Source organism: Mustela nigripes, unplaced genomic scaffold, assembly GCF_022355385.1.
Source record: "Mustela nigripes isolate SB6536 unplaced genomic scaffold, MUSNIG.SB6536 HiC_scaffold_34, whole genome shotgun sequence".
Taxonomy (NCBI): domain Eukaryota; kingdom Metazoa; phylum Chordata; class Mammalia; order Carnivora; family Mustelidae; genus Mustela; species Mustela nigripes.
In genome coordinates, this window is record NW_026739449.1 from 8,910 (window position 1) to 25,323 (window position 16,414).

General features: G+C 38.8%; 1 long non-coding RNA gene across 1 annotated transcript; it reads right to left on the reverse strand.

Annotated features, from left to right (window-relative positions):
• Window positions 1–857: 857 nt before the first annotated feature.
• LOC132008076 (uncharacterized) lies at window positions 858–16,414 on the reverse strand. Its single transcript, XR_009401536.1, has 3 exons — window positions 16,284–16,414; window positions 2,857–3,025; window positions 858–1,792 (listed from the first exon to the last, which is right to left on the reverse strand). It is a non-coding gene; the product is annotated as an uncharacterized LOC132008076 (long non-coding RNA).

Here is a 16,414-nt window from a genome sequence, read left to right on the forward strand (position 1 = left end):
CCTCCCCCTTTCCCTCCCTGGCCTCTTCTTCTTCTCCTTCTTCTTTTTTCTGGATTTCATGGTCAATAGCCGTGTTAGTATGAAGTGGAACTTTTCAGAATAAAGCAAGGCTTACTAACAATAAAGGATGGGGAATTGCAGGAAAGCAGTACAAACTGAGTGTAATTTCCATAATGATTCTTCTTTCTTAGTGGTTTCAACCTAAGGGCCGCTGAAGTTGTGTTTATGTCTTTTTTTTTTTTTTTGAAATTTTTATTTATTTATTTATTTATTTATTTTATAAACATATATTTTTATCCCCAGGGGTACAGGTCTGTGAATCGCCAGGTTTACACACTTCACAGCACTCACCCAAGCACATACCCCCCCCCAATGTCCATAATCCCACCCCCCTACTCCCAAACCCCCTTCCCCCCAGCAACCCTCAGTTTGTTTTGTGAGATTAAGAGTCACTTATGGTTTGTCTCCCTCCCAATCCCATCTTCTTTCATTGATTCTTCTCGTACCCACTTAAGCCCCCATGTTGCATCACCACTTCCTCATATCAGGGAGATCATATGATAGTTGTCTTTCTCTGCTTGACTTATTTCGCTAAGCATGATACGCTCTCGTTCCATCCATGTTGTTGCAAATGGCAAGATTTCATTTCTTTTGATGGCTGCATAGTATTCCATTGTGTATATATACCACATCTTCTTGATCCATTCATCTGTTGATGGGCTTATGCTGAAAGGAGCTTGATTGAAGATACTGCAAATTCATATATATATATATATATATATATATATATATATATATATATATGTTTCAGTTTATTACAGATTAAAGAAAGTTGTTTTCAGGGCTTTTGGATTTTATTAAATAAGTATGTTGCTTTCTCAACTGATCTGTGAAAAACCACCTGAGTCAAATAGTTAAGTCTTAGCACTGTATATGTGGAGTTAAACACAACATTCCCATTAAGTCTGAAAAACAGGGTGTTTATACCAGCATTTGGACAGAGTTTGCTTTAGAGATAAGTGCTTTGTTTTTATGTTTATGGCTAGCAACAAAATGTGGATTCTATTTCTTTTGATTCATCTGATCTCATTCTCAATAATTTTTTATTTTTTATTTTTTTAAATAGGTAACTTTTTAAAAGGCGAAGGGAGTCCATGGCTAATTATAAGATGTTATCAAGTTGCTACAAGTTGAAAGGTTTAGTCTTTGGCTCATAGACTTTTCCTCAAGTCCTAAGGCAGTCTTGCAAAAAGAGTCCCAACACCCCAACTCATCCAAATAGCATAATAATAAAATAAATCAAACTTATGGCTTTAATGGCCTGCTAATATTTACCAGCCCTTTCTTCTCTTGCCTGTTTCATCCTGGTAATCTACGATAACATTCGCGACCTTGAGCTCTATTACCCTAAGTGAATGTATGTTACTGAAATGAATTTAAATCTCAATTATAATTAAAGCTAGTTGTCTACAGGGAGATTTTTCTTAAGCCTTTCCTAATACATCCCAGACTCCCAGCCTATGGGTCTCATTAACTTTCTCAGCTGCCCTAGGGATTCCCAGGCTTTGGAGAGCTAAGTGATGCTTATTGTTCAGGCTGTAAGGAAGGAGCTAATCTTCAAGTAGTAAGGGAAGAACATACACACACACATAAAGAGGTACATATAAGATGCTATAAGACATGTCTACAAGAACGCAGTGACAATCCAGGGAGCACATATTCCACAGGGGGACATCCGGAGTTGCTTCATTAGGAAGATATTTGCCCCAGATATTGAGGAAAAGGCTGATATCTGAAAGCAGAAATAGAGACAAGGGGCCATAAATGAGTAAAAAGCAGATGTGAGAAAAGGAGAGTGTGCCTTATCTGCTGTGCCTCAGCATGGATTAGCAGCAAAACATGGACCCCTTAGACCATGGGGCAACCTGGTAGGGCCTAGGGTGACCCTGCCTCTAGATAAAACATAGTAAACAACACCTGGTAGTCACTACTCAACTAGGGTGTGTTAGTAAAGCGAAGGAGGTACTCTTCCACAAGACATCTATTTCAACAGCCAGCTGCCAGCATGTCTCTATGCGTTGTGTGAAAGGAAGTATCTAGGATAGACTAATAGCAGGGGCCCAAGACACTCAGCCTAAGGAATATGGCTTATGGTTAAGGGAAGTTCAGACAAGAGCACTAAATCCTTTTTACAGAAAGAGTAAGTAAAATTAGAGTCAGGAAAACTTTACCATCTTAAGATGAATTATGAGGATAAAGACATAGGTAACAACATCTCAGAAAGTAAAGTAAAACCAACTAAATCTCTAAAGTGTAAGAAAACCACAGAATGGCATATAAGGAGCATATAATGGCTCAGCATGGAAAAGTGACATTGGGATTTAACTACCAAAATTCCCACAGGGGTCCCTTATGCCTCCAGATGGCCAGGTCACCATCTACCACACCAGGGTTGCTTGGAGAAATGGCTGTCCTCTATGACATACAACAGGAATAACCTTTGGCATCCCCAACCAATGCGTGAAAAATTAGGCCTCATTAATGGGTAGAGGAGATACTTTCTAATTTTCTCTGAATCAAAAATTCACATATTTCATGAAGATGCCCAATGGTGTTTCTAAGAACCTCTTGGAAGTCTTGCCTTAGGAAATGTCCACTCACTCTCATCTTGGTCAAGAGGTTGTATAACAACTTCCATCTGGCAGTGAGCACACTGAGAATGTTGCTCTGACACACCATCTTCTTCTTATGACCCCCTTCTATCTTCAGGTGACAACGTCACACTGTGTCTGAGGTAGAACTTCCTTAACTCTGCACCTGATGTTAGCTGCTGACCCAGAGCGGCATAGCTCATACCTGGTGTTATTTTCTCCTGCAGGCTGCCAGATTCTTCCATTTAATTTCTTAACAACTCCAGATGTTTGGAAATGACTTCAACAGGGCCAACCCCATGCTATCTTCTTCTGTCTTGAGTCTTCCTTCTAGCCTGAGAAACTCTGTATCCGCAAGCACACACCAGCCTGTTCTGAGATTTTAAGCCAAAGTAAAAACAAAACAAAACAAAAACAAACAAAACAAAACAACAAAAACAAAAACAAAAAAACCCTGTTCCTCTGTATATGAAATAAGTTACCCATGGTCTACTGATTCTATTATAGCTACTCTCTAAATCTTAGTCTTGACACAATTATACCACCCTACTGAGACTAGGATGAAGAAAAAAGAGCTAACCAACATTGATAGTCTTCTCATATACATTAACTTAATAAAACTTATAATTATACTTTGAAGTTAGATATTATTTTATTCTTGCATTCCCCTCCATTTTAAACTTACCATATTTTAGACAAGCTCATCTTCTACCCCAAATCTCCCTTTCCAAGGCCCTGCCCATTTTCAATAAATGAAAACTGAAACTTCCATTTATCCCATCCAAAAACTTTAGCATTATGCTTACTTTTGCTCTTTCCCATCCTACCTTGAAGCATCTCAAAAATTATATATACTCCAGCCATACTCAGAATCCAACCAATTCTTACCACGTGTGCCTCTATCGTCATGCTGTAAGAAACGATCATCTTTCGCATGAATTTTGCAACAGCCTACTAATTGTTCTTTCTTCTTCTCTCCTCACTCACTCACTCACTCCACTCCTCACTCTTCAGTCTATACTCCCCACAGAAGCCAGAGGAATCTAGCATCCTAACCCACATACCCCACTTGCAGTACCCCAGTTCCATCCCTTCTCCCTCCCTTGCTCTGCTTCACTGTTCTGTAGCTTTTGGTGTTCCCCAAATGCACTAAGCATGCTCTCACTTCCTGGCCTCTCCCCTCATTTCCTCCACCTGAGCATCTGTGCTCCCAGATATCTGCATGCTTCAGTCTCTCACCTCCTTTGGGTTTTGCTTACTTCCTTTGTGATGCCTTCCCTTGATTCTCCATTTAAAATGGCAAGGCACTCCCACACCAGTATAATTTGTTCCTTCCCTCCTTTATAGTTTTCTATAGAGCCTACCACCATCTGGCATAATACTCGTTTGATAGTATTTTTATTATACTTCTTTCTTTGTTGACTGTCTATGCTGACTAAAATGTGGATAAAGAAGAGCTGGAATTTGTGTTTGCTTTTTATTGTATCCCCAAAGCCAAGAACAGTGCCTGAATCACAGTGGGTACTCAATAAACACATGTGGGATGACTGAATTAATACAAGGCAAACAATGGATTTAGAGAAATATGGACTTGTGATGATTCAACTCTTCCTAACTTAATACCCCTTGATCTCATGCATAACTTTTTCTCAGTATCAGCTTCATTTACCTCATCTATAGAGCATAAATAGCATGAAGAATACTGATTAAAATGGTAAATATGAAATGCCTACGACATAGTAGATATGAAACAGATGATGACTGTCATTGTTATTAAAATATTATTTTTAATAACCTGTGGGATGCCATTTTCACTCTTCATAAAGTGGAAGAATTTCTGTTTTTACCACAAAGTGTAAAGGCACATGAATTAAGTAAAAATATATGCATTTATATTTATTATTTTTATGTTTAATATATAAATTTTATATAAATACAAGTGTGTGTGTGTGTGTGTGTGTGTGTGTGTGTGTAAAAATGGGCAGCACAGGGTTTGGTCCATAGAAGTTCTATAATGAGTGATTGTTTCAACTGTAGTTAAACTATCTTCAAGATTTTTTATAATACATCCATGTACTAAATTTCTTGAGTTCAAAAGTAGTTGGGCATCCTGGGGATTGGAAGGATTTTATAAATTTTAAGACTTAATATACCATGTTGCTAAAAGAGTGCTGTGCCTAGGGCTTTCATATCCAGTTGCTGAGCTTGTAGTGGCTAAGAATAAGGATCTTCAAGGCCTGCTGAACAGCTCCCAGGCCCAAAGTAGGTGGCCCTTGTTAAAGAGATTTCTTTTTCAACTTCAGGAAAATTCACAAGGACTTCACTGGTTTTTATTTGCTATCAAAAGCACACACACTCCTGGGGAGGCATTCTTACAACCTACTTCCTGCAGGTAACCCACTAGAAAAAAAGTAACACTTTGTTATCATTACCGAGAAAAAAAAAAAAAAAAAAACAGAAAAGAAAAGGAAAGAAAAAAAAAAGGAATCCTCCAGTTTTTGTCAATACCATGTCAGCTAATTAACCAAAGGAAATCTGGTGCTATGATTTTCTTTTGCCAAATCACATGAAAACAAGCCAAGTAACTTACCAGCAGAATCCTGGAGCTAGTTTGTACCAGTTTGCAAGAGAATATTCTGTGCAGAATATCTCTTTCCTCCTCTGTGTTCAGTGACATCACATTGGTTCTTGGAAACAGGCCATAGAGGGAGTATTTACACCACAGAAACGGGAAAACATCAAAAACCGGAGCTTTTGTGTTTTTTTGTTTGTTTGTTTGTTTGTTATTGTTTTTCTTCAGAGAGCTGGTTTTCCAGCACACTATTGATTCTACCTTGTTATTTCCAAATGTATGAAATAAACAACCATTCATTCAAAAATTTGTTATTGCTGTACCTTCTCTGTGCAAGGCATTGAATTTAGGAGCTGCTCTCTGAAATAGATGCATACCATTCAGTTGAATGGAATGGTTGCCTCAAAAATTGTTTTACTGCCTTGAAATTTCTGGTTTATGGTTTGGTTTCTTGAACAGTCAATGTGCGCTGTGAAGCATTTTACTTTACTGCAGAGATATTTCATTGTGTTTGCAACATGAATATGGAGCTTTAAAGATGTAAAATGTAATAATCAAGCATAGGGGATTCTCATGTTATTAAGCCTATTTGTCATTGGGGAAAGAAAAAACCTGAGAAAATCAAGGCCCTGCCAATAATGTGATCATTTCACCTAGTGGGACAGACAGGATAGGAGACTTCAGAGACATGGACCAACTCTTCCTTCAAAAGGTGTTTCACATATACCTAGAAACTTCTGAAATTATGTTTGATAAGCTGGAATGTGGCAAGAAGATGCAATCTCTCTGATTGTGTTCTCTGCATTGTCTACCTATCTAACACCTCTCAGCTTTCAACTAGGTCATGTGGCTCAGAATAAATGGCTAAGTCTTGTCTTACATGATTTAGCATGTAAAAAACTGCAGGAAAACTGCAAATTTTTCTGCAACTCATATTTAGGAGGATGGCAATAAAAGGTGCCTGCCACTCTTTTACTCATACTTTTCGATGTCTTTAATTTCTTTATTAGCTTTTATATTTTGACCTTAACTTTGAAAATAAAAATTAATATTTTATTAAAAAATTGCTTATGGGCTCTCAGCTTCCTGCCATTTCTTACAAGTCAAATTCCTTTCAATCCTATCCTCTCTTGTTTTACTCTAGTTTGGGAAGCAAGATTTTGAAATAGGACTTTTTAGATTTGTCTTTTCCCATAAACTACTGCCTTGATTATAATAAGTCCTTTAAAAAAAAGATGTAATATATTTCTTCAAGGCGTGAAGCTTCTAAAGATCTAGAGAGACAGAGATGAGCCAAATCTTTACTTTTGTGGTCTTAAAGAAAGAAGAAGAAAAAACTACAACATTTAAATAGGTTCTATCACAGAATCTTTCTTCCTTAACAAAGTGATTAATATTTCATTACTTTGTTTGAAAGTTTCTAAGAATAAAAGTAGTTTTGTTTTTAATAATACCAAGATATATTTTAAATAACATTTTAATTCTGAATATAATAAAACCATATTTAAAAGGAAATAATTACTCCAGGCATGACAAAGTTTTAAAACCTAATAATCTTTGTAAATATTAAAACCCACAGAATAAAGGGGGTGGGATTATGGACATTGGGGAGGGTATATGCTTTGGTGAGTGCTGTGAAGTGTGTAAACCTGGTGATTCACAGACCTGTACTCCTGGGGATAAAAATATATGTTTATAAAAAATAAAAAATTAAAAAAAAAAACCACAGAATAGGGTAGTTTTCTGTTAATATGGATTATCTTCCAGGCTGAGTACTGTATAGTATTCTGATCATTTCAATTAGTGGAAGCTACGAAGTTTAAAGGACAGATAAAATTCTGCCATAGATTTCCAAATTCTTGTTCTCAGTCTGATTTTCTGTATAGAGGAGATAGTAAAGTGAAGAGGAAATCAAAGTTTCATTTCCATGAAATAAGAATACCAAATATAAATATAATCTCTTTATTTTAATAGGCTTAGTCCTTACTGAAAACTGTATAAAGTAGAACTCACCATACTTCATATTACACTCTTCCTATTTATTTTATAGCAGTAGGCACTCATGGGAAGCTTTTCACCCCAAGAGCAAGCTTTTTAAGATGAAAACAACCAAACAAAAACCAGGATGCTTTTTAAAAAAATGGATTCTGTAAATATTCATTATTTAGAAAACCCCCTAAGTACACTCCTGCTTTATCAATACACAAAATCAAAGCTGATGTCCTCTAAGTAAGTGTTTTATGATGTAGGTTGCAAAGTTCGCTTTTCAACTGTAGTCAATCAGTAAACTCCTCAGCTTTTGCAGCAAGCCCTTTGCTTTGCATGAAGCATGGTCTGTTTCTGGTCCATCAAGATTCTTAAAGCATCAGAGTTCTTGCACTTTCTCTAAGCCTCTAGTGTCCACTAGTCCAAGAGCAAAGTGCTAAACTATTTGCTGGTGGTACTTCACGCTTTCTGTCAAGGTTCTTTTTTGTATTTGTGGATAAAGTCCTTTCCTTAGGAAACTGGAAAGCCATTGTCTATGTGATACCTACCCTGAAAGACTTTTTATAACCAATCCATGAAATTCAGAGCACCTCCTTGGGCTATATGTTTAAGGACAGAATTCATGCCTATCTTAAAGGGCAACGATGTTAAATCATTTTGGTATCACATGTTGCTATTTTTTATTTTTCTTTGTAGTTATTTTTTTCTTATGTATAATGGGATGGGTGGCATTGACACTTGACTCAGAGACCACCGGTCTACATCTATTGCAAAACACAAGGTTACCACAGTTGCTATTTGGGCTCAAAGCATGTATCATAAAATACAAATAGAGGGGTACCTTATCTTAAATATTTTAAAGTGTATGTGTGAAGAAAGGTGCTTATCTTTCTTCTGCTTCCACCAAGGCTACAACAATAAGCACCTGGGCTCATTCATAGGACGAGGATTGACATTAAGAATTCCCTGACTGGCTAAAGAAATGTGAAATGTGGGACTATATTATCTAGAAATGCTACAGAACTCCTTTTCTGCAGAGGTTACTGCATATTGAGAATATGAGACAGATTACTTCCAGCATCTCAAAGCATGCTCCCTCCCTCTGCTAAATTTCTAGGGCAAGTCATGTATGATGAGTAATGTGTAGCATCAGGCACTAGCAGCAAAGATGAACAAGACACTGCCTTACTCTAAGGAGATGAAAGACAACTTCTGAACACATAGTGTAGTTATGTTAGTCTTTCTATTTTAGCACTGGGGATGGTTTTTATATAACTTGATAGTTAGGTCTCAATGATATGACATGTATGTAGTATGGGACCTACCTATCCTACTTAGTGTCTAGCATATTCTCTAACAGGTAAGAGAAAAGTTGTTAATTTAATTCATTTAGCAAATATTCCTTCATTCCATAATTATCCTTAAGTCCCTACTATGTGAAGCCATCATCTCTGTAAGATGGTTTTTGCAGGTATTCCTGCCCAAATACAGGGGAATGGATTTGGCGAAAAGTTGGATTTTTGTTTTGTTTTCTTGTTTGCTTGTTCTGACTTGATTATATTTTAAAATTTAGTCATGTAAATAGATCCATCGCAGTATCTTCAAAAATGCTTCCAAGGGACTACCACTTTCAGGATGTAGAGTAGATTTTCCTTTTCCTATTCACCCCATCGAGTAAGAAGAAAAGAAAGAAAAACATAAGACCTTGAAAGGTGGAGATCAAGAGACAGACAATCTCTGAAACTTAGATCCAAGTGAGGACACAGTGGTGAGAGGTCTTGGGTTTTCCTTTTGCCTCATATATCCCAGATTTAAGGTAGAAGAGACCAGAGACCCAGAAAAACTGACAGGTCCAGACAAAAAAAAAAAAAAAAAAAAAAAAAAAAAAAGGAAACAACAAAGTCCTGCTCTCTCTATTCAAAAGACAAAGAAAACATGACTTAGCAAGAAAGAAAACCGTGAGACAAGACTCTCACCCAGCTGAACATCACAGAAAAGACTCGTAGCTCTATCCCCTCTCAGGCCAGCAAAATCCAAGTGTGGACCTAGATTTTCACCTTCACCAAGCTATGAAATGTCCCCCAAACTTCCCAGTAAGGTGATACCAGAGAAGGCCAGGTAGGACATCAGAATGTTTATCCTTGCCAGGCAGCAACAAGGCACCCTGTATCCCTTGCATTGTCAGTCGGAATGACATAGAGACCCCCCAGACTACTGTCTCCACCTAACAGTAACAAGGGGACCTTCTCCTGACATGCCACAGTAGTATCAGAATTGGCCATGGGGACAGTCATGACTTTCACCTCCACCCAGCAGCCATGCATGAGGCCACTCTTCGGCCCGCGTTGTCAGTGGTGGCCAAGTGGGTAGAGGTTACATGCACTCCTATACTAGCCAGGGAAGTATCAATGGACATCTAGTGGGAGAGCTGAAACTATTGCCCGGAAGTAATGAAAAGCCCCAATCCACTCACGTGTCAACAAAGGCCAATTAAGGAATATGAATTCTGTTCCACCCTGGTGTGAACTCTACCTTTCAGAAGGAGCCAGCGAATACAGAAGTTCTGAATAAGATATAGAGTCCCATAATATAATGTCCCCAATGTCTGCATTTTGAGTGCAAATTAGTCATTACATCAAAAACCAGGAGGTTTTCAAATGAAATGAAGGAGACGACCCATAGATACCCACTCGAAAAGGAGCAAGTCCACATCCATGGGCAATCAAGTTAAATCTGACTGAAGTCTCGCCTCCTATACAAAACTTAGCTCCAACTGGATTATGTACTTACATACAATAAGTAAGAATACAAAATTTTTTGGAAAAAAATAAAAACATGAGAGGAAACCTTTGGGACCTGAGGGTAGGCAAAGAATTCTTGGACTGGACACTAACAGCATGATCCATGAAGGGGAAAACTGGAAAACTGGACATCATGAAAATTCAAAACTTTTGTTCTGTGAATGCCTAGTAGAGGGTAAAAACTCAAGTTAAAAAATGGGAGAGAACATTTGCAAACTATTTATCTGACAAAGCTTAGTGCCAAGAATATACAAAAAAGAAAAAAAAATGAAGTTCTCAAAACTCTAGAGTTAAAATACTGGGGTGCCTGGGGTGACTCAGTGGGTTAAGCATCTGCCTTCTGCTCAGGTCATGATCTCAGGGTTCTGGGATTGAGCCCTGTGTTGGTCCCTCTGATTGGCAGGGAGTCTGCTTCCTCCTCTGCCTTTCTTTCCCCTCCCCCCGCTCATGTTCTCTCTCAAAAAAAATAAAGAACTTAAAAACAAACAAACAATTCAATTAGAAAATGGATAAGAAACATGAACAGATATTTCCCTGAAGAGGACATGCATACAGTAAATAAACACACACAAAAAAAATGATTTTAAGCATCACTAGTTTTTAGGGAAATGAAAATAAAGACACAATGACATAATTAGGGAAAAGCTCTTTGACATTGGTCTTGGCAACATTTTTTGGGCGGGGGGTGGATATCACACCAAAAGCACAAGCAACAAAGACAAAAATCAACAAGTGGGACGAGACTGGCATTATGTATTTGCACAGCCACAAAGCACAGGACTGGCTACCATTTGGGACTCAGGGGCTCCCAGCCTAGGAATGCTGTGGGCAGGAACGGGAAAGAACTCAGAACAGCTGGCATCTGCAAACACGAAAACCTGTGGGGCTAAATCCACTGAAATTCATAGGCTGTCTGAGTCTCGTTTCCTTAGTGGCAAAAGCTGATGAAGTCTTCTGCAGAGTAGGTCACTAAAACCACTGTTCCTCCCACCGCATGGCTGATCCTGGGGCCCCTGCCATAAATATTTGTTCCTAGGTACCCCCATACATGTTAGCTTTGCCAGTTTCTGGATGGGGTCACATCCCAGTAAGTCCTTTATGCAGTGTCCCAAAAGGTTGGGGTAACTCACTCCTCACTCTGTCCTTCCTTTCCTGGTTGAGAGCATCTTTTTCTAGCTTTCCTGTTGCAAATCAAAACCACAATGAGAGATCTCCTCATACCTGCATTATTTAAAAAAAAAAAACCTGAAAAAAACAAAGAAACAAACAAAAAATGTATAGCTAAAAGTGTTGGCAAGGATAAGGAGAAAAGGGAAACCCTGGGGGACCAATGATGGGAGTATAAATTGGTGCAGCCACTGTAGAAAGCAGTATACAGATGCCCCCCAAAAATTAAAAACAGAACTACCATATGATCCAGTAATTCCACCTCTGGATATATTATCTAAAGAAAATGAAAGTATCTTGAATGTCTGCACTCCCATCTTCAATGCAGCATTAGTCACAATAACCAAGACATGATAACAACTTAAGGGTCAATCAATAAATGGATAAAGAAAATGTTATAATTTTTTTCATATTATATATAAGTAACATATATAACTATATAGATACATATATATGAAATATTAGTCATAAAAAATTCTGCTGTTTGTGATAAAATGGGTAGACCTTGACGGCATTATGCTAAGTAAAATAAGTCAGATAGAGAAAGACAAATACTGTATGATCGAAAAACACTGAACTCATAAAACAAATAGGAGATTGATTATTACCAAGGGTTGTGGGAAGTTATAAGGAGGCATTGCTCCAAACGTATAAACTTTGTTACAAGATGAATAAGGTTTGGAGAGCTCAGGTACAACAGGATGACTATAGTTAATGATACTGTTTTGCATAGCTGAGAGAATAGATCTAAAATGTTCTCACCACCACCACCACAAAATGGCAATTATTTCAAACATAGCATGTTGTTAACTAACCTTATAGAAGTAAACAGTTCATAGTATACACTTGTCTCAAATCATCCGTTTGTAAACCTTAAACTTATACAATGTTGTATGTCAGTTATATTACAATAGAGCTAGGGAAAAAAATTCTAAATATGCAACTGTCACATAATCAAGCAGTTCACTTTTGGGAAACGAAATGAAATCTTATCTTCACACAAAAATCTGTACATTCATTTTTGTAGCAAATGTATTTATAACAGCTCCAAACTGGAAACAACTGCATAAACACACTATTGTATATCCTTCCCAGAAATAGTACTTAGTTAAAAAAAAATGAATTACTATGTACAATAACTTAGGTAAACCTCCTGAGAATTACATTGCTTAAAAAAAGCCAATTCCAGGGGCGCCTGGGTGGCTCAGTGGGTTAAACCTCTGCCTTCGGCTCAGGTCATGATCTCAGGGTCCTGAGATTGAGTCCCGCATCGGGCTCTCTACTCAGCGGAGAGCCTGCTTCCCGCTCTCTCTCTGCCTGCCTCTCTGCCTACTTGTGATTTCTCTCCCTCTGTGTCAAACAAATAAATAAAATCTTAAAAAAAAAAAAGCCAATTCCAAATGATTCCATTTATACAACATTCTTGTAATGAGTAAATGATAGAAACCGAAAGATCAGTAGTTGCAAGTTGCTTAGGACAAATATTGGGGGATGGGGATGAAGTGGGTGTGGCTATAAAAGGACAAGAGAAAGGCCCCTTGTGATGATAGAAATGCTCTGTCTTGTGACTGTACTAATTTGATATCCTAGTTGTTGTCCTATAATTTTGTAAGATAATTATCACTAGAGGGAAAGTGGAACAAGGTACATGGAATACCTCCAATGTCATTTCTTAAAATTACACATTAATGTACGCTGTTTCACAATGAAACCATTAAAAATTCAATCATCAATAACATCACATCCACATATTTTGCCTCTGGACTATATGGTAATCACAGAACTGCCCTTAGTTGATTTTAAGGAAACCTGTCCAGCATAGCCCTGCGCCAATTTTTTTTTTTTTATTGTGGTCATTATTAAATGACTACGTTTCAATCAAATGCATCTTCCTCTATTTTGTTTTGAGAGGTGGGGCTTGGGTCGCCGCAGAGTATATCCCCTTTGCCACCTGGTCCCATCTGTGGGCTCCCTTCTAGTTTCTCAGGCTACAGTATTTGCTGGAAGTGATCCCTCGCAATATTCTGGAGTCCCAGCTGCATATGGTCCCCAATCTGAGCTCCTGGGGCACTAGCAACAGCCAGCTGGTACAATCCTTGTTAGAGACACAAATCTCAGCAATGTGAGTCCTCCCCACCCCCTAAACTTCTAAAGCAACACCGCCACCCAAGACTCCTGAAGTCCAGCTGTACAAAATCCATTCTTCAGTATTCCAACTTCTAATCATCCCAAACTCTTGCCTGCTGTCCCTGAAACCAGGGCAACAAATATAGAAGTGACTACTTCTGTGATTCCTCAATGCCACCTTTTGCCTTTCCAGTTCTCCAGTATCGGGTTAATAATTCTTAAAATGTGTGGAACTTCCCTATGACCCTGCAATTGCACTCCTGGGTATTTACCCCAAAGATACAGATGTCATGAAAAGAAGGGCCATCTGTACCCCAATGTTTATAGCAGCAATGGCCATGGTCGCCAAACTATGGAAAGAACCAAGATGCCCTTCAACGGATGAATGGATAAGGAAGATGTGGTCCATACACACTACGGAGTATTATGCCTCCATCAGAAAGGATGAATACCCAACTTTTGTAGCAACATGGACGGGACTGGAAGAGATTATGCTGAGTGAAATCAGTCAAGCAGAGAGAGTCAACTATCATATGGTTTCACTTATTTGTGGAGCATAACAAATAGCGTGGAGGACATGGGGAGATGGAGAGGAGAAGGGAGTTGGGGTAAATTGGAAGGGGAGATGAACAATGAGAGACTATGGACTCTGAAAAACAATCTGAGGGGTTTGAAGTGGTGGGGGTGTGGGAGATTGGGGGAACCAGGTGGTGGATATTATAGAGGGCATGGATTGCATGGAGCACTGGGTGTGGTGAAAAAATAATGAATACTGTTTTTCTGAAAATAAATAAATTGAAAAAATTAAAAAAAAAATGTGTCTGTTAAAATAACTGGTACAGTTTCTGTTTCCCGAGTGCAGCCTAACAGATGTAGGCTATCCGTGGCAGGGTTTGAAGCCAAATAAAGGGAAAGTAGTGAGAAAGGCAATGAGAGACTACATGCAAGGCAAAATTATGAGATAGGCAAACACGGTGCCAGGAAAAACAATCAAAAGCAGGAGGTGGATAGGAGTTCAGGGAGAAGTAGAGCTGCAGAGAGATAAGTGTTCTGTTTTTGAGAACAGAACAAAAATAGGAGAACATTCTAGCGCTGCCTTTTCCCCACCTTGTTTTCAAGTTATGATTCAGTTCTGGCCCATGTATGTTACCAGATAATTCTCTTTTCACTTACACAGGTCTTTCTTCCCCATAAACAAACGATATTAACTAAAATAGCATCCCAGGGGTGCCTGGGTGGCTCAGTTGTTAAGAGTCTGCTTTCTGCTCAGGTCATAATTCCAGAGTCCTTGGATGGACCCCAGGATCGGGCTCCCTGCTCAGTGAAAAAACTGCTTCTCCCTCTTCCATGCCCCTCCCCCGGCTTATGTTCTCCCTTCATTGTCTCGCTCTCTGTCAAATAAATAAAATCTTAAAAAAGAAAGAAAGAAAAAAAGAAAGGAAACAGCATCCCCCTTTCTGAACAGATAGAAGGACCAAGATTAAAGACAAAGAAATGGGACAATCACATACACTTTAAAAAAGAAAAAAAGAAAAGAGCTTCACAGGGTACCTGGATGGCTCAGTCTGTTAGGCATCTGACTTCGGCTCAGGTTGTGATCTCAGGGTCCTGGGATTAAGCCTTGCAACAGACTCCACAATTGCTTGTCCCTCTGCCCCCCTTGCTCATGCACTTGCTCTCTATTTCTTTCTCAAACAAATAAATAAAATCTTAAAAACAAAAAAGAGCTCAAATCCTTTCTTTATTGGTTCACATTCCTCTACAATACTTACTCTTACCATTACCTCCTCATGTTTAGCAAGCACTTTCCACACTACAAAACATCTCCATATCTGTGTTCTTACATGACTCTCAAAACAGAGCGGTCTCTTTAGAGACAGAGAGCATGTCTTCTATTGGCTTAGTCTCCATAATGTGATGGAGTTGATGCAAGAAAGAAAAATTGTGTTCCAGGGAGCTCTTGAGTTATGACTTTAGGACATATAGCTGTTATATATGCAACCTACGAAGACTAAATATTCACAGGAAAATGTATGAACAATTCCACCTTCAACTGTGATCTCAGGTTCTTACAACCATTTCTTCTTTCCCCCTTAAAACAGCATGAATGATTCGAGTCAATATTTGCCAATTAAAATGGCAAGTACAAATATCTCTCTTGCCAAAGATAGAGATTCAGGCTTTGATCTTTTATTTTTCTCCTCAACACAGTGAAACACCACAGGTGAATGAACCTATTATTTCCCTTTAACAGAGCTAGACAGCTCTTACTTCTAGTCTCACGTCGCCTTGACCATTGATGGTCCGACAGGAAGCAGAAGGAGATGCCACAACGCACGCCCCAGCTCACAAACTGCCACTTGTAGGAGTCACTTGGACTTTCATGCCTCCCCACTGGTTCATTTAGACAAGTTCAACTTTCCCATCAGCCCAACAGCAACTATTTTCATGCTGTGACCACATCCAGCATTCCAATCTCACCGGGTTTTCAAAGGAAGAATAAAAAGCCTGCTACCTTTCCCAAACACTTTGTTCCATATTAATGACCTCACGGCTGCCCCCCTTTTCAAAAGAGAAGGTGGGGGGCATCGCCAGTTGTCTGCTTGTTTCATTCTGAATCCTGGGCAGCCCAATCTGCCACTCTTTCAACTCCCAGGCACTTTGGAGGAACATCTGCTCCATGAACAGCGAGTCTGACTCCCACCCCTCCACAGAAATCACAGCTAGTAAAAGTTTTATGGGGTGGGTACTTTTTTCCTCCTGCTTCCTCCTTTTGTAACTGACTGAAGCCCAAATGAGCAAGATGAAATGACCAGATATTTAGCCATATGTTGGCATCCACATGTGTACGTTTGGGAGGGAAGAGAAGCTGTCAGCTGTACCAAATGAACATTATAATCATCTGAAATGCAATTAACAGCCCCATAGCCAATGAATCTTTGAGGGATTCTAACAGAGTAAATTATACCTCTCACTTACCTGCAGCAAATTGCCCATGGACCAGGTTCCTTGCTTGTGAAACTCCAATCCAGTCAGTTTATTTAGACTCTGAAGGAGTTTCAGGATATTTCCATACTATTACTCCACATGGGTTATCTCTGTTCTTCCAG